This window comes from Trachypithecus francoisi, unplaced genomic scaffold (genome assembly GCF_009764315.1).
Source record: "Trachypithecus francoisi isolate TF-2019V2 unplaced genomic scaffold, Tfra_2.0 Contig00224, whole genome shotgun sequence".
Taxonomy (NCBI): Eukaryota; Metazoa; Chordata; class Mammalia; order Primates; family Cercopithecidae; genus Trachypithecus; species Trachypithecus francoisi.
In genome coordinates, this window is record NW_022680513.1 from 116325 (window position 1) to 131542 (window position 15218).

The window sequence follows — 15218 nt, forward strand, 5'->3', positions numbered from 1 at the left end:
TAACAAATCTTTCAGAACTTTTTTCGAATGTTGGAATCAATCTTATCTCTACGCCGCTGACTCCCTACTCACATACATACTCCTCCCAATTGCTTAGAAATGGCTTTTTCTGCATCAAGAGGCATCACTACTGACTAAACCCTTGCAAATCAGAGAGGTAGAAGCTGTTGAACACTTGTGGAGGAAGCAGAGAGAAAAAGCTGGTAGAACTCACTCTTTTTCCCTTCCTCATCCCAAATCACTCTCACCTCCATTTCCATAGTTTTATTCTTTCTATGTCAATTTTTTGTTTCCTATCCCTTTTTGACAATACAAGTAATACAGAATATGTGTCCCTTTTTTAAAAAAATTAAAAACATTAAGGTAGGCTTAAGTTACCTTTTGACCACCAGCTCTACATCCCAGATCCATCTCCAGAGATTGATAGTTTGGTGAAAATCCTTTCAGATATTTTTCTAGGTGTTTCCTTTTAACACTTACATAGAACATTTGGTGTTTGAACTTATAGAACATATTGATACCTGAAATATGTGGTATTTTTATTATTCTTGTAATAGATAAATTATATTCATATAATAAGTTATATATATACTTATAGAAAATATATGCTTACACTATATATTTATATGTAAAGGGTATATAGAGGGAATATATATTATTTTGGGGTATATGTTCTTGAACAAAAATGCTATTAAAATATATATAACTTGATTTTTTTCCTCCAACAATGTGACTCAGAAATATTTACATTAATAGGTAGATATATATTTTTCTTTTTTAGAAATAGAGTCTTGCTATGTTGCCCAGGCTGGCCTGGAACTCATGGGCTCAACTGATCCTCCCACATCAGCCTCTGAGTAGCTGGGACTATGGGGGTATAGCTTGCCTGAGACGATAGTTGGTAAGTATCAGAGCTGAATTTAAACCCAGTCAGAGTTTAAAGTCTGAGTTCTCAACCATTATGCTATATTAGCAAACTACATGGAGGAAGAAAGGGCTAATATAGTGGGACAAAGTTATGTATTAAATCTCTTGTTTTAATCGCTTGTAAACCATACCCAGTTACTCAGGAATTTCTAATGTCAGCATATAGATCTACCTAATTCCTTTTAACTTTGGCATAATTTTACATAACATGGATATGCCACAGTTATTAGTCATTCCCTGGTCAATTGACATTTAGGTCATTTGTACTTTGTCATGGTTATAAATAATATACAATGAAACTATCTCATTGTAGCCACGTGAGTATTTTTTTTTCTGGGGTGAACACCAAGAAGTATATCTGCCAGGTCATAGATATGCACATTTCAAATTGTTAACAGATGTCACGAATTTGCCTTTTAAAGTGTTGTACCGATGTATACCCATTTACACTCCACCATCTCTGAGTTAGTCTTCATTTATCTATCCACTTTCCAATATTGACATCACCACTCTTTAATTTGCCAACCTGATGGTCAAGAAATGGCATCTCATTTTCATTTTACTTTGTGTTTCCCTGATTGTTCATGGAATTAAATTTTTTTCTACTGTTTGTTGACTGTTCAGGTTCCTCATCATTGAATGCCCTGTTTACAGCCTCTGGCCACTTTTCCTTTGAGTTGCTTGTCTTTTTCATATTGTTTTATGGGAAACTGGCTTCCTTTTTTTTTTTTTTTTTTTTGAGACGGAGTCTGGCTCTGTCACCCAGGCTGGAGTGCGGTGGCATGATCTCGGCTCACTGCAACCTCCACCTCCTGTGTTCAAACAATTCTCCTGCCTCAGCCTCCTGAGTAGTTGGTACTACAGGCGCGTGTCACCACGCCTGGCTAATTTTTGTAATTTTAGTAGGAGAGACAGGGTTTCACCATATTGGTCAGGCTGGTCTCGAACCCTTGACCTCAGGGGATCCACCCACCTTGGCCTCCCAAAGTGCTGGGATTACAGGTGTGAGCCACCACAGCCAGCCAGCTTCCTTCTTTATTTTCCTCCTCAGTCCCTCAGGCAAAGGTGCAGTGGTATTGGTGCCTCTTTGAAGTTCACAGCAGCACCTCCCACTACAGGCCTGGAGGCCTAGGAGGAAAAAATGGTTTTGTGGACTGGGCCCAGGGCCTTGCTGCTTTGTGCAGTCTTGGGACTTGGTGCCCTGTGTACTAACCATGGCTAAAAGGGGATAACATAGAGTTCAGGCTATTACTTCAGAGGGTGCAAGCCCCAAGCTTTAGCAGCTTCCACGTGGTGTTGAGCCTGTGGGTGCACAGAAGTTGAGAACTGAGGTTTGGGAACCTCTGCCTAGATTTCAAAGGATGTATGGAATTGCCTGGATGCCCAGGAAGAAGTTTGCTGCAGGGGTGGAGCTGTCATGGAGAACCTCTGCCAGGGCAGTGCAGAAGAGAAATGTGGGGTTGAAGCCCCTACATAGTCCCCACTGGGGCACTTCCTAGTAGAGGTGTGAGAAGAGAGCCACTGTCCTCCAGACCCCAGAATGGTAGATCCACCAACAGTTTGCACTGTGTTCCTGAAAAAGACACTCAATGTCAGCCTGTGTAAGCAGCCAGGAGAGGGGTTGTACCCTGCAAAGCCATAGGGGTGGAGCTGCCCAAGGCCATGGGAATCCATCTCTTGCATCAGCATGATCTAGATATGAGACATGGAGTCAAACAAGATCACTTCAGAGCTTAAGATTTGACTGCACTGCAGACTTCAGACTTGCATGGGGTCTGCTGCATCTTCATTTTGGCCAATTTCTCACATTTGGAATTAATGTATTCACTCAATGCTTGTACTCCCATTTTATCTAGGAAGTAACTAACTTGCTTTTGATTTTACAGGCTCATAGGCAAGACTTGCCTTGTCTCAGATGAGACTTTGAACTTGGACTTTTGGGTTAAATGTTGGAATGAATTAAGACTTTGGGGGACTGTTGGGAAAGCATGATTAGTTTTGAAATGTGAAAAGGACATGAGATTTAGGAGGAGCCAGGGACAGAATGATATGGTTAGGCTTTGTGTCTCCACCCAAATCTCATCTTGAATTGTAATCCCCATAATCCCCACATGTCAAGGGAGAGACCAGGTGGAGGTGGTTGAAACATGGGGGGCAGTTTCCCCATGCTGTTCTCATAATAGTGAGTGGGTTCTCATGGTATCTGATGGTTTCACTTGGCACTTCTCCTTCCTGCTGCCTTGTGAAGAAGTTGCCTTGCTTCCCCTTTGCCTTCTGCCATAATTTTAAGTTTTCTGAGGCCTCTCCAGCCATACTGATCCACGAGTCAATTAAACATCTTTCCTTTATAAATTACCCATTCTTGGGCAGTTCTTTATGGCAGTATGAAAATGAACTAATATATGAGATCTCACCGTGTTGCTCAGGTTGGTCTTGAAATCCTGGTCTCAAGCAGTCCTCAACCTTTGCACCCCAAAGTGTTAGGATTATAGGCATAAGCCATCAGAGCCGGGCCAACAAGTTCTTTAAATGGATTCTCTAACAAATCTTCCTTTCCATTTCACCACTTTCTTTTAGACAATAAGACATATCCTTGGTTAAAAGAAAACCAGGTCATGTTCTCTTTATTTTGGAATATTCCAATACCTATATTACTGGTGTTAATGCCACCTTAAAAGTCTGTCAAACACTACTGTCAATATATTGCTTTTCTGCTCTGCTCAGAAACCTTCCAGGGTTCCCTAGTACCATTTTATTATATTGAATGTAAGCTTTAAATTTAAGCTGGCTCTTACAACACTTCAATATATGACCCCATCCTACCTAACCCTCATCAGTCTAACCAGCATTGCCTTCTCATACAGCCTTCCATGTTCTTTCCTTTTAAAATGTCCTTCCTACTTTGCTTTCATTCTCTAAATTCTACCTCTTATTGAAAGTCCAGACAAGTTTTCCCTTCTTTGTGACATTTTCTGTCTTGTACAGTTTATCTTCCCCTCTAGTAGCCATTTCAGTATACACAGTATGTAATGTGCCATTTTGGATGGCAATACTTACGAAAGAGGGGAAAGTGTTTGGATTTGCATTGGGTTAGCATTGTCACTGGCACTGCACTTAATGATACTGGGCAATGTACTTACCCTCTCTGAAGCTCCATTTTCTAATCTATAAGTGAGGACAATATTGTTTTCACTTTAGAGGTAAGCATAGCTTTACCTCTTAGGTAAAAGATGGGATAGCTGGAAAGATAGGTATATGGTACTTAACATCATGCCTGCCACAGGAAAAACTACACGAGAAGTGTCAATAATTTCCTTCTTGTCCTCATATCTCCTTCTGAAAGAACTTATGCCTGCTAGAGCCCCAGAAGAGATACCTACCAGTTTAGATGCTTTTTGGATTTAAGTAACAGAATGCCTAACTAAAAGTAATCAAATAATACTGATTTTAAAAAAACTAAATTAACATGAAGTCTGGATGTACGCTGTTTCAGCACTGGTGTCGAGGCTCAATGATACACAGCTCTGAATTGCAATCTCTGGGAATCAGTTAGTACCACAAAGCATGGCTGACATTCATGCAGCAGAGTCAAGAGTATGGAAGGAAGGAACTTTTTACTACAACTTACTATTTTGGAGGAAACCTTCCCTTGGCTTTCTTTTATGTCTCATTGGCCAGAAATATGTGATATGTCCAAGCTTGGAGGTTCTGAGTAAGTGCATATCTGGCAGAAGGAAAATGCACTTATCATAATTGACCTGAACCAGCTGTGATTCATCTCCTGGGATTGGGTACATTCCTGCCAGAAGTGGTGCTCTATTATCAAAGAAGAAGAGGGAATGGCTATAACATAGGCCCCAATCCTATGTACTCTTTGGGCAACTCAGGATGGCACATGACCTCCTTCTACTGACTACAACTGATTAGATGGAATAAATATTAACCCAAGCTGAATCAATCAGATTCTCTTTCATTAGGATTTTAATTAAGAGCCCAAGAATCAATAGTTCCTGATTCTGGTGTGTTGGTGGTATAACCAAACTTTAAAACTTTACATTCTATGATATATTCCAATAAAGGCTCCATTTAGTGGGGTTTTGTTTCTCGAAATTAGATTAACCCTGATTAAACCACAGACTCACTTATATGGTCTCTGTTAACAATCACTCAAATAACAGCCGGTATAATATTTACTATCCTATTTTGTTTTTTAATTGTTTCATTCATGTTTATCTCATCTTGCACACAGCCTATAAATTGTTTAAGGCATAAATCAATCATATGTTATTTCTCATAGTTCTTAAACAGTATTAACAACAAGGTATATTGAGATCCCTTACTATTTGTTGATTGATTGATTGCCACCCCCCCTTTTTTGTGGGGAAAAGGATTTCACTCTGTTGCCCAGGCTGGAGTGCAGTGGCGTAATCTCAGATCACTGCAACCTCCACCTCCTGGGCTCAAGTAATTCTCCCACCTCAGCCCCCTGAGTAGCTGAGACTACAGACACACGCCTCCACGCCTGGGGCTAATTTTTTGTATTTTTTGTAAAGACGACATTTTGCCATGTTGCCCAGGCTATCCTTGAAATCCTGAGCTCAATCAATCTGCCTGCCTCGGCCTCCCAAAGTGCTGGGATTATAGGGTAAGCCACCGCGCCCAGCTGCAATTGCAATCCTTTTTAGTTAATATTTTAAGCTGTTCCAGAAGCAGTAAAAAGAAACATGATGATATGTTATCTGTCAGATTAGCAAAATGCAATTCTAGATTGCTGGTTTGATAAAGTATTTTAAAATTGATAAAAGAATAAAGAAATATATTCCAAATTGACAAAAGAATAAAGAAATATATTCCAATATACATACAGTGGTTGTGTGATCTGTTAGTGTTAGCATATATAGGTCCTATCTATGGGTCTATCTTCGTAATACTAATCTGAATTTCAGATTTCCACACATGACATGAATTATTTTCAGAATCTGTAAAAAAAAAAAGTTAATTTCAAAAGAGGCAATCAAGAAAAGACAGTTGGCCATTTAGTACATGTTTTTAAATTTTCTTATTTTGTTTGTGAGTAGGCTACAAATGAACTTTAATATTAAGAGACACCAACTTTGGTCTTAATTGAATAGTATACAAATTAGACTTTGATTTCTTTTTACTTTAGAATAATATTAATCTTGTAGGAAAGTTTAACACAATTTTAAGCACATATACTAGCAAATTACAAGTCTTCCCTTAAAGAACTTCAAAAATTCTTATTTAATTTAAAACATGATTTAAAAATGAACAAAAGACTCCTTGGCTATGTTTTAAGTCTAAAATCATTTGAGTTTTCTTGATATTTCTGCTCACTGTTTAAAAGAAATGTTACTCTGTTAATAGCTCATTCAAATGTTTAATGGGCATTTGTGCAAAGTCTGACCGGTAAAAACAAAATTCCTCCAGAAACCCATATCACCAAAGCTTTCATTTCAAGTCACAAATTAGAAAAAAACACAAATTTGTTTTTTTCTAACACTGAACATTTTATATCAATCAGCCTCAGTTTGAGTAAATATCCATCTCTTTAGAAAACAAAATTAATATTAGAAATCTTTTTGTTTGTACAAAGAGATTCAACAAGTTCCAGATGTTGCAACTGGACCACAGATGTATCCAATATAACAAAAAAGGAAATACATTTTTGTTTTGTTTTGTTTTGATTCCATGCAGAAACAATCGCCACTCATGAATTCACATTAGGACCGAAAAAAAATGTACTCTTACACTCCATAAGGAAACACCATTATTTTAGCAAAGTGCTGTAATCCTGATGTTATACAAGTATCACGCCTTCCTATCACAGGATTGGTAGCAGATACCCAGATTTGTCATCTTTAAAAAACCACTGCCATTGATTTTATAAGAGTTGCCAGGGTCGAATATTCACCCATACTACTTTTGGACGTGTGAGCAAAAGGCAGCTTCCTGATACTTGACTTTCATTGACAGTCCCTGTGCGGTATTAGGGGAGGGTGGAAATGGGAGGGAGGCAAGCTCTAATCTGGCTTGTAGGTAACATTACAGGCTCTGCTGGGGTCATCCCTTTAGAGTAATTTAGTTCCTGTGTCTCAGTTTCAGAATAAAGCTTCTTTCCTCAGATTCTCTTGAAAATGGCAGCTGGTAGATAGGCATTTTATAAGACCTTAAGGCGGTGGAGGAAAAGTCTCTGCTCCATGCTGGGCCCTCGCTGGTTGTGGCTGCAGGGTGGCCGGCTCTGCCTGCTCTCTGTTCTGGTGGCCCCTGGGAGAGCAGCCTGGCTTGGGCCTTGTGTGGGCCCCACAAAGGCCCTGGACAGCCTGCAGATCTGCAGGTTGCATAATGGCAGCCATGTGCCCAGCTAGGATGGGGGTTCCTTCACTGTAGGAGAAAGGGAAGGAATATGGTTATTAATAGAAGTCTCTTGCTTGTTAAATTTTCATTATTCCATTCTTACGTTGCAAGAATACGTTCTTGAGCTTGAGTTTCTAACTTAATGTTGATGGAAAAAGAGTGTTTGATTAAAAGTTAAAAAAAACTAAAAAAATGCTATTTGTTCTAGCTTTCCTACTTGTCTACTGTGCAGCTTTAAGGAAGTCTGTACTCCTGACTTTGGTGTCCTTTTCTGCAAAATAAGGGGGTGCACTAGACGTTTCGGAAGGTTCCTTGAAGCTCTGATTGTATGTACATAAATCCAGTAATAATTTTAAAGATCTATGATTCACAACTCTTACTTTGCATACATTTCAGAAGTTTTCGTGACAGGAATATATGGGAGAATAAATTCTTCTATCTAATCTTACCTGCATTCAGAAAACTGTTAATATAACGAAATTGCCCAGTATTGCCAATAGTTCTTACCCTAAGCACTTGAGTATAATTTTATCACTCTGGTTTTTAAATCTGACTTATCTGATGGTAGATACAGACCATATTAACCTAAACGATTGTAATGAGATGAATATATGTATCAGTAACTACATGGTACATTACCGATTGGTAGTGGTTCAAAGCTGCTTTGAATGCATTATGGATAAGTTTATAATAAATAGATTAATAAAGAAAAATGGAAATACTAGTTACATATTCTTAGTATCTGAGATTGAGGTCATGTAGCTTAACTAGACTCCCCCAGAAAAATCCTGCATATTGTCAGAAACAAAATAATTAGCTAATTGGCAGTTAAACCACTGTTTTGGTCATGAATGCCAATTTTTAAATGTTCTTATGAATTAGACCTAAATTTGCCATGGGTTGGCAAATTTAGAAGACTGTATGTGTCATTTGGGATGGGCAGAGTTACAGTCACGGCCTAAGTGTTCCCTCATCTCACCTGCAGATGGAGTTACACAATGATTCCATATCTGTTTTGTCTTCAAGATCTCTATAGAGAATATTTCCTATTTTAGGTGTTTTTTCTGAGAAGATAAGTTCCAAAATCTATTTTTCTACTTCTTACCATGTATTTTTGTTGGAGAGGAAGAAATGGCAGAGAAGATGACAGAAATAAAACCTCAGTTTGTGCTTGCAAATTCTTTGAAATCACGTTTAGCTACAATGTTGAGTCTTCTGGAGTTTCTCAACTCAAAATTAAGTGCACACTTTTGTCTCCTTTCTATTCCTGGGATTTCTTTCCTCCATGAGCAATAGATAGAGGATCTGAGGACAGCAGTCATAAGCCATGGGCTGCTTTGAAGACCAGTAGATGGGAGAGATTGGTGTTCTAAGACATTCTCTCTTTGGTATCCTCAACAGTACTGTCAGTGTGTTTATTGGAAGACATATGATGATGCTGCAGAAAAATCAGGTGAGGACATGTACAGTGCACATAACCCTGTTTACATTGAACAGACTGAACAGTCAAATTTAAATATGTGTGCAGAGTTTGCTTGAGACAGAGGTATTAATCCACTTCTTCTTTCTCCATTATTTTCTGCATCTCTCTAAGCCTAAAGAATAATATTAGTCATATGTACCTTCACAATAATTATATTTGCCTTTGCCTTTTCCCCTTAATCTTTGTTTACTATTGGCTTCAGCACACAGACTATTTAAATTTTTGGGTTCTTATTTGTCCATCCCCTTTTGAAAGTGTGGTAGTGTTTTTACAACTAAATTTTTATTATACCTGTAACTGGAAGATTCTACCAAGAAAGACACAGCAAATTATTTTGAAACAGATTTTTTTATTTAGAGAAGAATTATTTAATTCCCTGCTTATCTAGAGATACCCAAGATAATAAAAATCATCTATGACAGACCCACAGCTAGTATCATACTGAATGGGGAAAAATTGAAAGTCTTTTCTCTTAGATGTGGAACATGACAAGGATGCCCACTTTCAACACTGTTATTTAATGTAGTGCTGGAAATCCTAACTAGAGCAATCAGACAAGAGGAAGGGGCATCCAAATGGGAAAGGAAGTCATCAAATTATCTTTGTTTGGAAATGATATGATCTTATATTTGGAAAAACCTAAAGTCTCCAAATATAAGATCATATGATCTGGTCATATCATTTCGGCCTCTAAGACCAAAAAGCTATTAGAACTGATCAACAAATTCAATAAATTTGCAGGATACAAAAATCAACATATAAAAATTAGTAGCATTTCTACATGCCAATAACAAACAATCTAAAAAAGAAATCGAGAAAGTAACCCTATTTACAGTAGCTACAAATAAAATTAATCTCCTAGGAATAAATTTAACCAAAGAAGTGAAAGATCTCTATAATGAAAACTATAAAACATTGATAAAAGAAATTGAAGAGGGCTAGGTGTGGTGGCTCATGCCTGTAATCCCAGCACTCTTGGAGGCTGAGGTGGGCGGATAATCTGAGGTTGGGAGTTCAAGACCAGCCTGACCAACATGGAGAAACCCCATCTCTACTAAAAATACAAAATTAGCCGGGCATGGTGGTGCATGCCTGTAATCCCAGCTACTCGGGAGGCTGAGGCAGGAGAATCGCTTGAACCTGGGAGGTGGAGGTTGTGGTGAGCCGAGATTGCGCCTTTGCACTCCAGCCTGGGCAACAAGAGTAAAACTCTGTCTTAAAAAAAAAAATAAGAAAGAAATTGAAGAGGACACCAAAAAATGGAAAGATATTACATGTTCATGGATGGGAAGAATCAATATTGTTAAAAATGTCCGTGCTACCCAAAGCAATCTATAGACTTAATGCAATCCCTATCAAAATACCAATGACATTCTTCACAGAAATAGAAAAGGAAATCTTAAAATTTGTATGGAACCACAAAAAGACCCACAATAGCCAAAACTATCCTGGGCAAAAAGGACAAAACTGGAGGAATCACATTACCTGCCTTCACATTATGGTGCAGAGCAATAGTAACCAAAACAGCATTATACTGGCATAAAAACAGACACATAGACCAATGGAACAGAACAGAAAACCCAGAAACAAATCTACACATTTACAGTGAATTCATTTTTGACAAAGGTGCCAAGAACATACGTTGGTGAAAGGACAGTCTCTGCAATAAACGGTGCTGGGAAAACTGGATAACCATATGCCGAAGAATGAAATTGAACCCCTATCTCTCTCCATATATCAAATCAAATCAAAATTGATTAAAGACTTAAATTCAAGACTTCAAACTATAAAATTACTAAAAGAAACCATTGGGGGAAACTCTCCAAGACATTGATCTGGGCAAATATTTCCTGAGTGATACTCTACAAGCACAGGCAACCAAAGCAAAGCAAAAATGAACAAATGGGATCACGTAAGTTAAAAAGCTTCTGCACAGCAAAGGAAAAAAATCAACAAAGTGAAGAGATAATAAACAGAATGGGAGAAAATATTTGCAAATTCCCAATCAGACAGAGGATTAGTAACCAGAATATATAAGGAACTCAAACAACTGTATAAGAAAAATCCAATAATCCAATGAAAATTGGGTAAAAGATTTGAATAGACAGTTCTCAAAAGAAGATATACAAATGGAATTAGGTATGTGCAAATGTGCTCAGCATCACTGACCATCAGAGAAATGCAAATAAAAACTACAGTGAGATACACTTCATCCCAGTTGAAATGGCTTTTATTCAAAAGACAGGCAATAAGAAATGCTGGTGAGGATGTGGAGAAAAGGGAACCCTCTTACACTGTTGATGGCAATGTAAATTGGTACAATCATGATGAAGAACAGTTAGGACATTCTTCAAAAAGCTAAACACAGAGCTACCATTTGATCCAGCAATCCCACTGACAGATACATACCCAAAAGAAAGGAAATCTTTATATGAAAGAGATATCTGCACTCCTATGTTTATTGCAGGACTATTCACAATAGCCAAGATTTAGAAGCAACCTGAGTTTGCGTCAACAGGTGAATGGATAAAGAAAATGTGGGAGGCTAGGCGTGGTGGCTCATGCCTGTAATCTCAGCACTTTGGGAGGCCAAGGCGGGCGGATCACAAGGTCAGGAGTTTGAGACCAGCCTGACCAACATGGTGAAACCCCATCTCTACTAGAAAAAACAAAACAAAACAAAAAACCAAAAAAACCCCACAAAAATTAGCTGGATGTGGTGGCGCACGCCTGTATTCCCAGCTACTCAGGAGGCTGAGGCAGGAAAATCTCTTGAACCCAGGAGACGGAGGTTGCAGTGAGCCGAGACTGTGCCACTGTACTCCAGCCTAGGTGACAGAGCGAGACTCCATCTAAAAAAAAAAAAGAAAATGTGAATGTAGTACATATACACAGTGACAGTGGAGTAGTATTCAGCCATAAAAAGAATGAGATCCTGTCATTTGCAACAACATGGATGGAACTAGAGATCATTGTGTTACGTGAAATAATCCAGGCACAGAAAGACAAACTTCACATGTTTTCATTTATTTGTGGGAGCTAAAAAATTAAAACAATTAAACTCATGGAGATAGAGAGTAGAATGATGGTTACCAGAGGCCGAGAAGGGGAGTAGGGTTGTTTGGCAGAAGTGGGTACAAAAAAATTATTAGAATGAATAAGATCTATATTTGATAGCACAAAAGGGTGGCTATAGTCCATAAAAATTTAATTGTACATTTAAAAATAACTAAGAGTATAATTAGACTGTTTGTAACACAAAGGATATGTGCTTGAGGTGATGGATACCCCGTTTACTCTGATTTGAGTGTTATACATTGTATTCCTAAATCAAAATATCTAATATACTCCATAAATATAAACACCTACTAGATACCCACAAAAATTAAACATTAAAAGAATAAAAGCAGGCCCTTCGTATGCGCTATATTGGTACATGTTAGGAGGTCAAATAGTGAGGAGTAAAACTGAGAATAAACTATTTAAGTGTAATCGGGTTCAATCAGTATTTTAAAAATCAGTAGTCTGAAGAAATGTGAGCTTGAACCAGAAACAGAATAAAAAAATACAAAGGTGGTGAAAATTAGATAGTTTATATTAATACTGACTGGCATCTCTCCAATATAACAGAAAGAAGACATCTAGTTCATTGCATAATTTTGATCACCAAAGAATAATATGGATTACACAAAGTTGGGTGAAACCAATGGCATGAAGCTGTTCACCAAGGAAGGAAGGAAAGGAAGCTTGGTATACTAACCACTTTCCATAGGATAATCATGTGGTTTCAGAAGAAAGTGAATGTAAATGCTTACTTTGGGCACTGAAGTAAGTAATATTGTGGGAATTGTACAAACAAGACAAAGAGATACTGGGTAAAATCCCTCGACAGAGGGATAGTGGCAGATATTGCAGGCTGGCTGACCTAAAATCAACATCTAACTCCTTCTCCCTCACCTGTCTCAACTACAGAGCCTGTAAAAGCTGGACACTTGTTTTTCTAGCCTCTGTTACATCGAGGGGACCAAATGACACACTTGAGATAAATGAGACACAGGCAGAAGCCCTTGGGGGAGCCCCTAGTGTGTCACTTTCTGAATAAAAAGCCAGAGCCTCTTGAAGAGAAAGCCCCTTGCCCGTGGTCCCTTCCTCTTGCCTTCTTGGACATGGTAGTGAGGCTTGGAGGGGCAGCAGCCACTGGAGGACCATGAACTGGCTAATATGGATGTGAAAATCATTACATTAAAGATGGAGAAGTAGAAAAAGAGAAAGAGCCTCGGCCTTTGATAGCATTCTTTCTGTAACAGCTCTGCTTAGGTTAGAACTTCATGTTACATGAAACAAACATCCTGCCTTAACTACCATTTTTGGAGTCTTCTTCATTTGCATGTGAATGCAATGTTAACTGATACAGTGGTGAAAGAAGGGAAAGGTTTTAGATTTAAAATAAATACATAAATGTAAGCATGCATGTTTGAGAGCTTCTTGAGTGCTGTAGACATATCACTTCTGCTGACACTAGTTAAGATCCTATCGTTTTATAATCAAAGGTGTGTCACTTATTCTGTAACTACTCAATATCACTACATGGAGGAAATCATGAACAGGGAAAACATGGCAGCTCAAACATCTGGAGCCCTCCGTGACTTGGCTTGGGATTGGAGCTAGCTATGTAAACTACTACTCAGATGGCTCTCTTTCCCAGACATTGCCTCTGAGCAGGGAGCAGAAAGGGCAGCCAACAGAATGCTGTATACATTGCCAAAAATGAAGGATACCCATTTCGATAAGGAGCCTAGGGTCTTCTCAGAGGGAAGATTCTGAGACTTCAATCCCTGCTCTCTGAGATTCAAAGTTAGGGACACATGATGGGGTAAAACGAGATGGCCTTGACCAGGAGAGATGGTTCCAGTGCAAAAGAACTCAAAAGACATCAAAGAAGAACTCGCTGAAAGGAAGAGAAATTATGACTTGTTGACTTGCCTGCTATACAGGAATCCAAGAATTTGTGGGTTTTGCTGTTTCCTGTCCTGTAGCTGACTTATTTACTGTCCACTCAAATTCAGTGCCCCTCACTGTAGTACTCCTCCTTAAGAGAGGATTAAATATCTCCAGCCTATGAATTTGGACACCACACTGACAAGTAGTATTTGTTTTGGCCAGTGAAATGTAGAAACAGTGATGTGTGTCAGTCACTTCTGGCAAGGCAGAGAGCTAGCTAGTATGTGGTATACTCTGCTCTTTTTCCTCTGACTGGCGATGCTCCAGATGGTGGCTGCTCTGTCAGTTGAAGCTGTGGAGTGAAGATGAGGCAGAGCAGAGCCACAGCAGACCCACATGGGCCACGTGAGAAAGAAACCTTTATGATTATAAGCCAATTTGATGTTGGGATTGTTTGCTTCTGCAACAAAGCCCAGCTATGCTGACTCCTCCAATGGGACTAATGGAGAGCACGTGATACTACACTCAAATGAGATCCTCTGTGCCTACATGCTTTAAGTGCTTCATTTCTCAAGCTGGGTTCTACAGAGGGCTAAAGGTGTGCCAAATATTAATACAATTCAGTGGAAGAAAATTGATACTAGTGAATTTCTTTCTTCTTAAATATCTGAGAAAAATACCAAACCTATAGTTATTCTTAATTGCATGGGATAATTATTAAAAATGGTATGACATTACTGAGAACATGGCTGTGGTAGAATAATGTTGAGAATTAGCAATTGGTGCTCTTCTTACATTTCTCCTTCCACTCTAAAATTGTATATCAAAATAATTTCCTTTACTTGGACATTTCACCTCTTCTTTCCCCTAATCCAGGCACCCTCTCCACCAGGTAGATAGGGGCACAGAACACAAGAAAATAAAGATGGCATACTTGAGTCTTTAACTGGTATATGTTGAAAATTACAGAAGTAGTTAAAGGTAGAACTCATGGGATGCAAAGGTATATGTGGGAAAAAATTGAGAGGAACCATTTGAAAGGGGTGCAGCATACAAATGAGAGACCATAAGCTCCTGCAGAAACAGCACAATGTGATACCGGTCCCAACTTTTGTAAAGGCTTACAAAAGTTAAGTATGGGCCTTCTGTGCTTCCAGTAGTGGTCCAGAGAGGACTGCCAATAGACCCTTGTCAGCACAATTCTCATCAATTGTCCAGCACAAGTGACGAGCATCTTACCATGAGTGGGTAACAGTCAGGATGCTCAGAAGCCTCCCTGAAATGCAGGGTAGGGCATAGGTACCTGGTGGTGATGATGGTGGCTTGAAGGGAAAGCTCCTGCCTGGACCAAGCTGGGATGAAAAAAGTCATCTGAATGTGGGCGGCCAGCCACCCAGGTGCCGAGGCAAGAGATCGAGGGCACGAGCTGTTCCAGTATAATAAAATATATAAAATAAGAATAGTTATACTAGATATAGATAATAGACATGAT